At 41.6% G+C, this 12,630-nt stretch overlaps 1 protein-coding gene across 1 annotated transcript in view; it reads left to right on the forward strand.

Annotated features, from left to right (window-relative positions):
- Positions 1-12,630, forward strand: part of astn1 (astrotactin 1) — a gene marked incomplete at both ends in the record, with an annotated part of 706,990 nt that overhangs the window by 337,424 nt on the left and 356,936 nt on the right. The window lies entirely within an intron of this gene.

A 12,630-nucleotide genomic window follows, 5' to 3' on the forward strand; every position in this document is an offset into this window, starting at 1 on the left:
GAGACTACATTTGGGGAAATGTAATCTCTAAAGAACAGATTCTGCTCTGCGTTTGAATCTGTCGGGGGGGGGGGGGGGGGGTTCGGCATATCGCGTACGCACTGGCCTACAAGTGGGCGTGCCTTCAGATCAGGAAGCAGGCCGCGCTTTACCCAATCAAATGTAGTGGGCGGGATTTACGTGTCCGCCGATCCTTCCCCACTCGAAACGAACCGAAACTCATTTAACAATAGCGTCCTCGGAGCAGACAAAACCACGGAAAGATGTTCACACTTTAACTTGCTCTTTCATCATAGAAACAAGTGGGCTTATAACCAACACGATCCATGTTCTCTGGGAGAAGTGGTGTTAGTGTTCCGTGTACAAATATTGTTAGTGGGAATGAAAACATAGTCGCACCACCGGAAGTGAAACGCTGAAGGCAGACCAAAACCCCGGTTTCCTTGAGCACGGGTGCTACGTCAACTTCCTCCCAGAGCCAACTGAGATAGTAAAAAACAGCAGAGGGCGCTGTTTTTCCTTTTCATTTGGTGATGGGTTCCCAGATTGGGGGAAATATGCAGCAGCAAGGGTCCCACATGTACAGTGGTGGAGTTTTTTTTTTCCAATATCCAATACTTTCACTTCTACTCCACTACATCTCAGATGCAAATATTGTACTTCTACTCCACTACAATTATTTGAAAACTTTAGTTACCAGTTACTTTGTAGATTGTCATTATTAAGAATAGAGGGTTTAAGTGGTGAAATGGTGAAACCCATTAAGACCTGCAACACATCTGTGTCATTGTCTCCGCCAGGCCGAAGGCATGGCGAGAGAGTATGTTTTACCCTCCGTCCGTCCGTGTGTGTGTCCGTGTGTGTGTGTGTGTGTGTGTGTGTGTGTGTGTGTGTGTGTGTGTGTGTGTGCGTCCGTCCTGTCCGTGTGTTAGCAGCTAATCTCTGGCACAGTTGGCCCGGTCACTGCGAAACTGTGCACACACACTCCCTGGATGCCAATTCAGAACCTCTACCTCAAATTTTTCACATGGGTCTGTTATAGTGCCACCATTGGTCCGCGGCCAAATACCTGTCATTTTGGGGGTCCTTGACATGGAAAAAAGAACCACTGACATTATGGCGACATAAGTTTTTTTTAAAAACTGTTGAATCCCCCAGAAGCAAAGATTTGAGTTCCAAATGTTCACTTTAAAAATATATACATTTAAAGATTTGCACAAATGTTCACGATTTAAAAAAAAATAGCAGATCTACAAGCTAGTGCCACCAGGAGGCCGATTTGTGCAAAACCCATTTTTTTCCCATTACTCCTACAGTTTTGAACCAAACCTCATGCAAATCGGTATACAGTATCTATATAGTCATGTGATCAACCCTGATCTGTCTGATTTCCCATATTCCATCCTCATTGGTTAAGGTTGCCATACAAAGTTTGCAGGATCGGTCCGTTTTGAACAAACTGCCTCAAATCATGAGCGCAGCTTGCTATTTCCATAAAATTGCACACACACATTCCCACTAGGCCGAGGAAAAAATGCCACTTGAAATGTTTCAAATCAGCCTGATGGTGGCGCTATAACAGGCCAATTTGCATTTTTAACTATAACTGCACCGATCTGCGTGAAACTTTGCACGCACACTCCCTAGAGGCCAAGGAAAAACATCTGCACTGCATTTTTCACCTCTGATTTTTACAGCGCCACCAGGAGGCCGACTTATGTACAATACATTTTTGGATATTAATCCTTCATATTTTATCCAAACATCACGCAAATCGGTACACAGTATCTCTATAGTCATGTGATCAAGACGGATCTGTCCGATATTTCATATTCCATCCTAATTGGCTAAGGTTGACTTCCAAAGTTTGCAGGATCGGTCCGTTTTGAACAAAATGTCTCAAATCATGAATGCGGCGTGCGATTTCCGTCAAAATTTGCACGCAAATTCCCACTAGGCCGAGGAAGAAATGGCACCCTTTTCACATTGGCCTATTATAGCGCCACCAGGAGGCCACAATAACCTACCTGACCTGGCGGAGACCTGTGCTCCGAGGAGCACTTTTTCTAATTTATAGTGGGATCACCGTTTGTATCTTCTTTTGTTGCCAGTCAGGGGCGCCGATATTTATAAGTTCTAGCGGGTGCCCAACAAGGCACACATTCACGCGCGCGTTTTGTAACTTTATTTCGGTTAATTCGGTTGTTCAGTGGCGATCTGAACCAGGCGATATGATTTTGAAAAATATATTTTTTTTAAACTTTTTTATTTCTTTTTTTTTTTTTTTTTGACCAGCACCCAGTGGGTGTCAGTCATGACAGCCAGTTCACACCTGATGTCATGTGGGAGTTCCGACTGCTCCACCACACCGTACTGAATAACTGCTAGCTTGCATAGTGTCTTCAGCGTTGGACTTAAATCTAAGATACACAGGTCATCGGGTGTGTCGTATCCTCCAAAGAGGATGATACGATTTCCCACCTTACAACAGTCCCTGCAAGATATCATACACAGGGCTTTCCCTTTGGGCTCGATCTTCCTCCACGAGCAGGTCTGTGCGTTGAATGTCCACAGATGATTGAAGTACTGGTTTGACTTGTATCCACCCAATATGTACAGCTCTCCATTGTAGGTAAAGGCTGAATGAGCCCAGCGTCCTGCTGGAAGAAGCCGTGTAGAAGGTGTGCTCAGCCAGCAGTTGGTCTCTGTGTCAAACACTCTGATGTTGTTGTCCTGGTCTGGATACTGATTACCCCCAAATACAAACATCTTTGTCCCAATGATGGTGGCAGAGTGATCTGATGAAACAGGTGGTGCAGTGCCTGTGGTGTTAATTAAAGACCAGACCATTGTGCTGGTGTCCAACTTGTAGATGTCATCAGTGCGTCCAGTCAGCTGGGTGTCTCCTCCATAGATATACATGACCTTCCTCAAGACACAGGCTGAGTGGTGGCTCCTCCCCTCTGGAACAGTGCCAGAAATATTAGGTTTGGACCATCTGTGGTCGTCGACGTCAAATGAATAAAGCACGTTGCAGTAAGGATATCCCCCCCAGATGTAGACCATATCTTCTACCGGAACGGCTGTGTGGCCGCGGCGCACGCAGGGAACGTCAAGGTCACGTTCTCCTCTTCCATCTGTCCATGGGGGCAACTTCCTCCAGCGTAGAGACGCCGTGTTGAAAATGTGGACTTCAATCTGACCACTGTAGTTCTCCTTATCGTATCCTTCAAATGAGTACAGCGTGTGTCCGACTACCACAGCAGCTGGGCAGGAATGCCTATGTCCTCCAGCTTTCAGATGTACTGTCCAGTGAAACATTTCACACACCAGCACCACTTTGTGAATCAGTGCAACTAATTCACAGAAGAGGTGGTTAGAAGGTAAGGCAATTTGTCTCCAGAAGTTGCTGAATGGTGTTGTGTTGGAAAATACAATAACGACGTTTAAAAGGACAATTACATCTGATGTCACGTCACGTCAGCACTATGACATCATTTTGATGACATCTGGGATCTCCATATATGGGCACAAAAGGGACACAGACAGACATGCAGCCGTTACATCTATCTATCTATATATACAATTTGAATACTGCGCCATGTCGGTTGTCTGTATGTACGAACGTTGTATGTGGCCAGTGTGACGTCATATGACATCACGGTCGTGACATCACGATGAGACACGCCAGTGTGACGTAATCTCACGACAGCATGACATCACATCCTACCTATAAATAGGTAGGATGCACCAGTTCGACGGCTTTCATCCTCAACACAACCCACGCCGACGACCCTTTACACAAATAAACTGCTAACTTCATCTCCTGCGATTTCAACTATCTTTTCACATTGTACACCACTGCACACTCCCCACAGGTCTGCCATACCAGGTCTGAGTAATCACAAAGTGGGTTTTGGTCATTGGAGAGGTGATGCACGTCACCTCTTTCTGAAGTGGGTACTTTCAAAGCCTGCCGTGGATTTAGGAGAGCACAAAACTCTCTCTCACACTGTGAGGTGCCTGTAAGGTGGCACTGCAAAGTGAACGACGCGTCAGAACTTCTAGTTAATAACGTCGGTGATCTCGATGGGGAGTTTGTGGATTTAAAGATATTTTTGAAGAACTGATACAACGCCCGACACCCTCGAGTCGAGTATAGCTGTTTCACCCGTTGTACCAGTTGTCAGAGTATAGGCTACTGTGCAGGGCATTCAAGGGACAGACAGACAGACAGACAGACGTCCCACTCGAAACATCATTTCCTCTGCGATAGCCTACACACACACACACACACACGAAGTTGATCGGTCAGACAGGTCAATTAACCTGGGAAGATAGGCAATTCTTCAGTAGAATTTGTAAGGATTCCTAAATGCTTGTTCCTTGTGTTGTTTTCATTCTCAATTTTATCACATTTAATTTAGATTCTTGTAGAGAGAGACTTTTTCCACACCTGATTGCATTTGGCTACACTATACCATTTGTACAAAAGACAATTTATTGGTATAATAGGATAGCAATGCAGAGCATGCATGTGAAAAAAGTCTGAATTGTTATAGTTTTGTTCACAGCACAGATACATATGCTAGTGCTACATATTGCACCCTAAGCTATTTTCAAATATGATACTTTGAAAAAATAAAAAAGAGGGTAGTCTGTCTGTCTGACTCTCTCTCTAGTCTTAATGTGGTGAATCCATCCATCCATCCATCCATCCATCCATCCATCCATCTTGCCATCTTGATGCACTTATCCAGAGGGTCATGGAGGTAACAGTTCCAGCTTTCATCTGCTTTTTCTCCTGAGAGACATCATATTTCTCTTCATCATCTTTCTCTTAATCATCATGTCATAATATTCTTATATTATGCTTGGACCCCGTTGTTTATTTATTTATTCATGCATTTGTTTATTTGTTTATGTATTGTCTCCGCCAGGCCGCAGGCATGGCGAGAGAGTATGTTTTACCCCCCGTCCGTCCGTCCGTCCGTGTGTGTGTCCGTCCGTGTGTCCGTCTGTGAACAGCTAATCTCCGACACCGTTGGCCCGCTCGCTCCGAAACTGTGCACACACACTCCCTTGATGCCAATTCAGAACCTCTGCCCCAACTTTTTTCACATAGCCCTGTTATAGCGCCACCAGGAGGCCGATTTGTGCAAAACCCATGTACTCCTACAGATTTTATCCAAACGTCATGCAAATCGGTACACATTATCTCTATAGTCATGTGATCAACAAGGATCTTTCCGATTTTCCATATTTCATCCTCATTGGCTAAGGTTGGCTTCCAAAGTTTGCAGGAATGGTCCGTTTTGAGCAAAATGCTTCAAATCATGAACGCAGCTTGCGATTTCCGTGAAATTTCACACGCATATTCCCAGTAGACCGAGGAAGAAATGGCACCCTTTTCACATTGGCCTGTTACAGCGCCAGCAGCAGGTCTAATCTTAGCAAAACACATTTTTGGAACAACAGCCTCAAATCATGAATGCAGTGTCTGCTTGCCGTGAAAAGCCTAAGAAGAAATGACACCCCTTTCACATTGGCCTATTATAGCGCCACCAGGAGGCCACAATAACGTACCTGACCTGGCGGAGACCTGTGCTCCGAGGAGCACTTTTTCTAGTTTTTTTTTTTGCTTGGAGCTAAAAATCATTATTTTACACTTTGGCTATTCAAAAATAGCAGATCTACAAGCTCATAGCGCGGCACCGAGTGCCGCGCTATGAGCTTGTAGACCTGCTATTTTTGAAAAAATCGAGAAAATGTGTGGGAAATTAGTATATTTATATTCTTTTAAAGCGAACATTTTTAACTCAAAACTTTGCTTCTGGGGGGTCCCTGGAACAAAATATTTTGAGATGGGGGTCGGTGGCCAAATACATATAATTTTGGGGGGTCCTTGACATGAAAAGGTTTGAGAACCACTGATATAGAAACATGCGTTTTTCAGAAAACTGAGAAGACATTAGTAAGAATTGGCCTCAGTTCTTAATGGATTAAACCAGGGGTCTTCAACGGTTTCAGCCCAAGGACCCCCTCTCCGAGAGACAGATGAGGCAGGGACCCCCACCATATATTGCATTAAATTGTGTTGCAGATTAAAGCTTTTCATAGATGTTGTATTCATGTTGCTGTGTATTTTCAGACAATTCACGCTGTACTTAGTCTGTTCTTTTCCCCCTCTCTTCGCTGAAAATAGCAGATCTACAAGCTCACGCAGCGCCAGGCGTTGTGTCGGCTATTATCGGTCCTTAGAATAAGGAACCAAGGGTTCAAGTTCAAATGTAAAAAACTAAGTTCCTATCACACAATGATTTGGTGGACCCCCTGTAGTACCTCTGAGGACCCCCCTAGGGGTCCCGGACCCCCTGTTGAAGACCCCTGGATTAAACAGGAAACCTCCCCTGGGCTCTAAACTGAACACTCCAAGCGTTATGTTGAACAGTCTTCACACCAACCATACATTATTTACACTGACAATGAGAATATTACAGAGACACGGTTTTTATATGAAAGCGTGCCTTCCATTCAGTCCGTGGCCACGGAAGCGTTGCCCCTGGCATTTACAATAACACCCTCTAGATAACGCAGAGGAAATATACTGCATGTTTTGGGTGTATAATTTATTAACCCATTAAGACCTGGAACGCATCTGTGTCACGTTTTGATTTGAGCTAAAAAAAAGCATTATTTTACACTTTGGGCTATTCAAAAATAGCAGATATACAAGCTCATAGCGCGGCACCGAGTGCCGCGCTATGAGCTTGTAGATCTGCTATTTTTGAACAATTGTGAAAATGTGTGTAAATCTTTCAATATATATTCTTAATTCTTTTAAAGCGAACATTTTCAACTCGAATCTTTGCTTCTGGGGGGTCCCTGGAACAACATATTTTGAGAATGGGGGTTGGTGGCCAAATACATATCATGTATCATGTTGACATGAAGAAATTTGAAAACCACTGATATAGAAACATACATTTTTTTCAGAATACTGTTGGGATTTAGAAGACATTTGTATAATCGGCTTCAAGTCTTAATGGGTTAAATGTCACTTGTAGGTGCAGTGGATACAATGAGTGAATGAACCGTTTTCTCCCTCCTTTGAACGTCTACTAAATTGGCGGTAACAGCCTGACCTTTACTGAGGGACTCCTTTCTTGTCGTTACATGAAAGATCTCTTTCGTCCAGGGAAATGTGTGTTTTGCTCAGTTTGGAGAGTTATTGATGAGTTCACAGATTGCGGTGGTGTAAAGTAACTAAGTACATTTACTCAAGTACTGTACTTATTTTAAGTACAATTTTGAGGTCATTTTAACTTTACTGGAGTATTTCCAATGGGCAGTACTTTTACTTCTACTCCAGTCCACTACATCTCAGAGGCAAATAGTGTACTTTTACTCCACTACAATTATTTGATAACTTTAGTAACGAGTTACTTTGTAGATTTTCACTATTATGCAAAACCACTTCAGAACTACTTTGGCCATTTGAAAATAGCCGATTTACTAGCTCACAAGTTGTGAGCTTGTAGATCTGCTATTTTCAAAGGATTTTTATACATGTCATGCATTTGAAAACTTGTGAATTGGGACCTTCTGCATACTGAGTACTTTAACTTTTTGTACTTCAAGTACATTTTGAAATCCGGACATTCACTTGTAACAGAGTATTTCTACATTGCAGTATTGATACTTTCACTCAAGTAGAATATCTTGACAGATCGTATAGGTCAAATATACTATAAATGGTATCACTGTAAACGTCAGCACCTTTCATTCAAAAAAGGGGAGTTGATATAAACCATGCAGCTCTGTGAAATCATCAGTGGCACCGTTTGGTTTTGAAACATTCACTATTTTGTGGCATATATACTATATTTTACAAAAGATATCGGCATGAATATTCAAGTTTAATCAAGTTAGCTTAACCCATTAAGACCTGAGGCGATTCTACGTCTCCTAAATCTCAACAGTTTTCTGAAAAACCTATGTTTCTATATCAGTGGTGCTCATCAATCTTTTTCATGTCAAGGACCCCCAAAATTATATGTATTTGGCCGCAGACCCCCATGAAAATATTTTGTTCCAGGGACCCCCCAGAAGCCAAGATTTCAGTTAAAAAGGTTCGCTTTAAAAATATATATATTCAAAGATTTGCACACATTTTCACGATTTTTTAAAAATAGCAGATCTATAAGCTCATAGCGCGGCACTCGGTGCCGCGCTATGAGCTTGTATATCTGCTATTTTTGAATAGCTCAAAGTGTAAAATAATGCTTTTTAGCTCAAATCTAAAAATGACACATCAGTTCCAGGTCTGAGTAGTTCACCCAAAACATTACTATCAATTGCACACCCCATGAAGCCTTGAATTCATAGATTCTTTTGTTGTTTTGGTCGCATTCCTAAGCCAATAATTTGATGGCCCGGTGTATTTCCAGTAGCATACATTATTAGCATCTTTCCAGCGGTCATCAAATTATTAGCCTCGATCTCCAGGCTTTTATTTTTCTTCGCGTTTTGTTCAAAAATAAGAGCCTGGACCAAGCCGTTGAAATTTCTGGCATAGGAAGTGGGAATCAACCTTTTAATTTCCCCCGACCAACCAGAGTGCAGTGGGCGTCGCTCCAAACGTTGTGACGTCAGGGGCTCTCAATGCTGCACATTGGGGGAGGAGGAGGGGCACGGAGCGGGGCGGGGGCACAGATCGGTGAACCCATGGTTGTTTTCACCGAAGATTTTGAATCCGCCCATCTAGACCATTGGTTCTCAAAGTGGGGTCCGGGGACCCCCAGGGGTACTGGAGGGGGTTCCAGGGGGTCCCCAGCTAAATGATGGACAGGAACCAAATGGACCCATATGGGTCTGTAACTCTGAGAGTGTACAAATGGAACCAAATGGACCCGTTAGGGTCCATTTGGTTCCATTTGTACACTCTCAGAGTTACATTAACATTGATTTTACAATATGAAATCAATATGAATTGGGGTACCAGAGGTAAAAAATGACATTAAATGGGGGTACATAGCCTAATGCATGTTAAACTGGAGGTCCTTGAGAATCACTGCTAGAGAGCCGTAAAAACCTTCTCTTATTGGGGTCCCTGGCTTATCTTTTCAAATGGTGGTCCGTGGGGTAATAAGTGTCAATTTGGGGGTCCTTGACATGAAAAAGTTTGAGAACCACTGGTCTAGACTAGACATCAGACGTGCTAGGAATGCGACAAAAACAACAAAAAAATAACATGAATTCAAGGCTTCATGCGGTATGTGCAATTGATAGAAAATAAGTCATTTGTTTGGGTGAAGTACTGCTTCACCCTTTTTCTAAGTGTATGGATGTGGCTAATCCTACCAACGTTGTTGTTTATCAGAAAAGGGCTCTCTCACGCTAAGTCCCTGGATAAGTGTTTTCTCACACTCTCTTTCTCTCTCCTGCTCTTTCTGACTTCTCTGTTTTCATCAAACTTTCCTCTCCTCTCCTCTCTGTCTGTCTGGCTCCCTCTCCTCCTTTACGTGTTTTTTTTTACTCATTTCACACAGAGTGCTCCGGATGTCAAAACATCATAAATATGAAGGAGTCTTGAGAGGCCTGTCTGTCACTTGTTTGGATTCTATCTCCCCTTACAGTAGCTCTGATATGAAGGAGTTTGTGTCGGTTGAATTGCATTAACCCATTAAGACCGGGAAACACATCTTTGTGTCATTTTAAGATTTTTTTTGGCTATTAAAAAATAGCAGATCTACAAGCTCATGGCACGGCACCGAGTGCCGCGCCATGAGCTTGTTGATCTGCTATTTTTTTTTTTTTTTAATCGTGAAAATTTGCAAATATTTGAATATATATATTTTTAAAGGGACAATTTTTTGACTCAAATCTTTGTTTCTGGGATTCCCTATTACAAAATATTGGGGGTCCGCGGCCAAATACATATAATGTATTTGGGGGGTCCTTGACATGAAAAAGTTAAAGAAAAACTGTAGGATTTAGAAGACATTTGTAGAATCCCCCAGAAGCAAAGATTTGAGTTACAAATGTTCGCTTTAAAAATATATATATATACTCAAAGATTTGCTCACATTTTCACGATTACAAACAAAATAGCAGATCTACAAGCTCATAGTGCGGCACTCAGTGCCGCGCTATGAGCTTGTAGATCTGCAATTTTTGAATAGCCAAATAAATCTTAAAATGACACACAGATGCGTTCCCGGTCTTAAAGGGTTAATAACTGATCCTTCTCTGCTGAGTAGTGAGCTCTGCTTTCACACAGCATTCTAAGCGTAATGGAGTCCCACGTCTAAAGCAGTGGTGTAACAAGTACTCGCATATTTTACTTAAGTAAAAGTATCAATACTGCAATGTAGAAATACTCTGTTACAAGTACAAGTCAATAATGCAAAATTTGCTTGAGTAAAAGTACAAAAGCATTGGTATCAAAATGTACTTAAAGCACCAAAAGTGAGAAAGTACTCATTGTGCAAGTTTTCAAATGTATAAAATTCTTTAGAACATATCGGATCTACAAGCTCACAATGTGTCGCATCGCGACGCATTGTGAGCTTGTAGATCGGCTATTTTCAAATGGCCAAAATATATATAGGGCTGCATACGTGGGTAATGTATGTTTTGTAATAATAATCAACATCTACAAAGTAACTAGTAAATAAAGTTTTAAAATAAATCTAGAAAAGTACAACATTTGCCTCTGAGATGTGGTGGAGTAGAAGTACAAGTATTGGAAATTGGAAATATTCAAGTAAAATAAAAATTCCATCAAGTGTACCATCTTTTGCCGCAGGCTGAAAACCCACCTCTTCAGGAATTACTGCCTGGCCTACTTGTTCTTAACTAGTTGTACGAGCTCTTGTTTTATTGTTGTATTGTTTTATTGGATTTGTTTAGTCCATACACTTATTTGTGTTAGCTCGTGCTCATTTGTTTTTGCTATTTTGTCTCATCTGTTTAAGAAAGTAGGTAGCTGATATATTGCACTTTTACACTTTTATACTCTTGGTTGCTTGTTTTTGCAGAAAATGCACTTCAGACTTCTGGTGATTAGTAGTTTTCGTTCCCTACCTATGTTGAATGCACTTATTTTAAGTCGCTTTGGATAAAAGCGTCTGCTAAATGACTAATGTAATTTAATGTACTCAAGTACAGTACTTGAGTAAATATACTTAGTTACTTTACACCTCTAAGTAACCTGTGATGTTCTCTTCAGAACCCAGTGACAGAGACACAGGGCCCTGTAGGAAAAACTAATCAATAATCTCGGCAGCTTGCTTGTAGCGATGTGTACACAATACGTACCTCTTACATAAACCAGCCAGGTCACTTAACACTTGGTTATAGGTAATGCTTTTTGTAATAAAGGTTAAGCTTTCCTGCATATCTACAGTCATATTCAAAGACTGGATCCCCACAAAGTCCCTGGCTGGCAGCTGGAGAGCCGGACATTAACCCTTTAAGACCGGGAACGGATCTGTGTGTCATTTTTAGATGTCTTTGGGCAATTCAAAAATAGCAGATATACAAGCTCATAGCGCGGCACCGAGTGCCGCGCTATGAGCTTGTATATCTGCTATTTTTTAAGAAAAAAAAACGTGAAAATGTGTGCAAATCTTTGAATATATATATATTTTTAAAGCGAACGTCTGTAACTCTAATCTTTGGTTCTGGGGGATTTTACAAATGTCTTCTAAATCCTAACATTTTTTTTTAAAATTATGTATTTGGCCGTGGTCCCCCATCTCAACATATGTTGTTCCAGGGACCACCAGAAGGTGCAACAGAGTTAAAAAATGTTCGCTTTAAAAAAAATTATATTCAAAGATTTGCACACATGTTCACGATTTTTCAAAACATTATCTTGCTATGAGCTTGTATATCTGCAATTTTTTTGAATAGCCATAGAAATCTAAAGTAACACAGATGCGTTCCAGGTCTTAATGGGTTAAAAGTGTATTTGTCTGCCAGTGTTAATAGTCGTTTTTGTACAGTTTACAAACGACCAACACAGCAATAGCAAATCAAGCGAGATGTAGAAATGTTAGCCATGAGCTCAGCGAACCGTGCTGTGCCGTGAAATGTATTTGTTTCTTCTTTCACCTTTATTTATTCAGGAAGGTCAATGATGCACTGATTACAGTGTACAAAGCATACCATTTAAACAAATACATTACAGGATAATAAACATTTCAGAATGTACAGGTACAGTTAGAACTCAGAGTATTCCTCACACATATTTTAAAGCGGTCAAGTGACATCAAGTTCACAGTTCCACATGTGAGGGGCATAGGTAACGAAAGGCTGTTTTACCCAGTTCAGAACTCGCAGAGGGAATTTCTAAAACAAAGTAATCCTGAGAACATGATGGCCGACTTTAGGTTCTAATAGGCTGTTAAGATAATTAAGCAATGTCTTAAGTGAGGCTTTGTAGATACAAACAGTGCAGTGCTGTTCTCGTCTCATAGCCAATGATGGCCAACCAACCTTTTTCATAAGGCCAAACACTACGGTTCAGTTTGAAACTTGGGTAAGAGCCCTGCTCAGGAGGTGGTACTATAACCCTCATGTCTGAGAACCCAGAACTCAGGACTTACAGTATATACTTTTCAT

This window comes from Gymnoscopelus microlampas, assembly GCF_963454915.1.
Source record: "Gymnoscopelus microlampas genome assembly, chromosome: 5".
Lineage (NCBI taxonomy): Eukaryota > Metazoa > Chordata > Actinopteri > Myctophiformes > Myctophidae > Gymnoscopelus > Gymnoscopelus microlampas.